Genomic DNA, 3,170 nt, shown 5'->3' on the forward strand with positions numbered 1-3,170 from the left:
AATTTTGGTCAATGACATGAGACAAAGTATATGTGAACTGCTGTATGAAAAGTGAATTTACTCTGTAAATCTTCACCCAAATCAAAATAAAATTAAAGAAAAAAAAAGAATTTTGGGGGGCTTACAGGTAATCTGTTTAAACTCATAGTTGTCATAACTTGCAATTAGACAAATGAGGAATTTAAGATATAGAAAGGTTCATTTCAAGATCACTTAGCAACTAAAGGTTACAATTAAATTATGCCCTGACTTCTAATTCATTGCTTATTGTATTAAGGTATTTTTTTTTTTTCTAAAAATATTGTGAACCTTAATATTAACTCAAAATCATTGTTTTTAAGTTCTAGTTTTGAAAGTCTATTTCTCTGATATTTTAGTTGGTTATGCACACTCTGTATTCTATCTCTGTGTTGATCTCTATCCCTGTTCCCACCTCTATCACCCTGTTCACCTAGTCTGATCAAGTGCTCTGCCTCCCGAGCCAGCCTGACTGATTAAGCACTTCAGTCAGCATTCATTACTAGGGACTGTAGGAGATGAGAATAAGCCACTCTACAAAGGTTATTCTCTATTATATTCAGCAGTATCTGTGCTGATTAATCTCCAATTTCACATTTTAAATTCAGAGCCAAAGTGCTTTTATAATCATGTTTTGATAGGGGTGTGTGCTTTTGTGTGGTTTTTGACTAAAAGCAAAAATTAACCTTTCATTAGCAGAGATCCTTGAAGTGGTTTTATTAAGTAGGATGTGTGCCTGCACTTACAACTAGCCTTCTAAAGTGTTTTATTATTAAAATACAATTGTTTACATGTATAATGTGACTGGAAATACAAATAATTTGGCCCATGTACCTTGAAATCCTTGAAAAACATATTATTATTTTAAACTGTTATTGCCTACAACTGCGTCAGTTTTCTTCAAATGCATATTACTTCTATTTTTCATTTCATTTGTTGAAATTATACACAACACAATATTCACCAGTTGAACCATTGTTCCATGTATTTTCAGTGATATTGATTAATTTCTTCAAGCTGTTCAACCATTCTCATCCTCCTTTTTCAAATTGTTCCTCTCCATTAGCATAAATTCACCACTCCTTAGTTTTTCTATTTTCTCTTTTGAATTACTGTTGTCAGTTTGATCCAATATAGAGATGTTAAAAGAGCACCATGCTTGTTTTAGTTACCTAGTGCTGCTCTAAAAGAAAATATCACAAATATCACAAACAGGAGTTTATTTTCTTACAGTTTAGGAGGCTAAAGTCCAAGTTCAAAGTGTCAGCTCTATGGGAGGGCAGAACTTGGGCTTCAGATCTGCCTCTTGCTCCTGGCCTCCTGAAGCTGGAGACTTTTCTTAACTCAGGCAGCTGCTAACTGCTGAGGCTTACAAACCCAGGGTAAACAGGTAAAAAAAGCACAGTCTCAAGATTATCAAACAATATGGCAGGCCACAAATTTAAGTACACACAAAGTCGCAAGATCGGTAGAACGTGGCAGGCTGCTGAATGAAGACTTGGCTATATGAAGGGTCCAAGAATGCAAAAAAGCTGCAGTCTTTCTCAGTGATTCTCCTTATATACTGGAAGCAGACAACATTCCTAAGGTAACTAGTCAGCTACTCACCATGGGGCTGATTACCAGTCTCACCATGGGAAATACCTACATCCAACTGCTCAGCCACTCAAAACTAGGCCCTACCAAGTTAACTCATTAGCTTAGCTACCGCAATGCTCAAGGCAAATACTCTACTAATTAAGCTAAACTATTGTTTGATATAAAGAAGATTGTAGGGAGATATTTTAGGTTAAGGTTTACAGATTATCACAGTGCAATAGCTATGGGAGTTCATCCAGCCTCACTGGCTCTAGAAATTCTGTATCCCATGAGAACTTAAAATTCTGTTCTGCATTTCCCCCCTTTTGACCATGATTCTTCTTAGAATCTCTGATAAATGTGTTCAATAATTAGGGCTGGATTAAGGCATGTGATTGCCCTAAACATGGATAATTTGTGTCACTCCTTCTTCAACTTACCGATGCATTTTAAAGGGATATGTGAATTTTGTATTTGCATGTGTAGATAAATAGGTAGCTAGAGATATGTGTGTGTGCATATCTTACTGATCCATAATTTAAATTATTTTTAAATATGACTGTAATATTAGTGATTGATATAAAATTAGTGTGTGACATTTTAGCAGAGTGAGATGAACTGGATTATAGAATTTCTAGTGGATGCATGTACTAGGATTTTAACTATATCCCACACTTTTCAGAAGAAAAGAATAGTCCACATATTCCACAACAAAGAAAATGAGTCTGTGAACTTTGCTTTGTTGTATTTCCAAAATTCTTGAAATCTTTCTTTATATTATGTGACTATCCAGTTAATGACCTGGAAGAGTGATGCATAGTTCCAGCTCCTAGATGGTTCAGCAGTGACTGTTATTCTTAGGTGCTGTTGAATCAATTCCCAATCATAGCGACCCTCAGTACAACAAAGCAAAACACTGTACTGTCCAGCACCATGCTCATAATCATTGCTATGCTTGAGCCCATTGTTGCAGACACTGTGTCAATTGATCTTGTTGAGGGTCTTCCCCTTTTTCACTAACTCACTAATTTACAAAGCATGATATCCTTCCCCAGGAACAGGTCTTCCTGATACCATGAACAAAGTACAAGAGGTGAAGTCTTGCCATCCTTGCATCTTAGGAGCATTCCAGCTATATTTCATTTTTTTGTTCTTAGGGCAGTCCATGTTATATTCAATATTCTTCACTAACACCATAATTCAAATGCACCAATTTTTCTTCAGTATTCCTAATTCATTGTTCAGTTGTCACATGCATGTGAGGTTGCATACCTTGGTCTTGAAAGTAAAATCTTTGCTTTTAACACTTTAAAGTGGATACTTTTTGAGGATTTTTAATTTTTTTTTTTAATTTTTAATTACTTATTTTTATCATGGTGAAAACATACACAAGAAGACATTTGCCAACATAACAATTTTCAATTACTACATATAGCTCAGGGACATTGATAATATTTTTACAAGTTTTGCCACCATTATTGCTATCAATTTCTTTTTCTTTTTTTTTTTTTGTTTTTTAAATTGTGATTTGGGTGAAGATTTACAGAGAAAATTCACTCTCCATACAGCAGTTC

Source organism: Orycteropus afer, unplaced genomic scaffold, assembly GCF_000298275.1.
Source record: "Orycteropus afer afer isolate SDZICR_OR568_19922 unplaced genomic scaffold, OryAfe1.0 scaffold00333, whole genome shotgun sequence".
NCBI classification, from domain to species: domain Eukaryota; kingdom Metazoa; phylum Chordata; class Mammalia; order Tubulidentata; family Orycteropodidae; genus Orycteropus; species Orycteropus afer.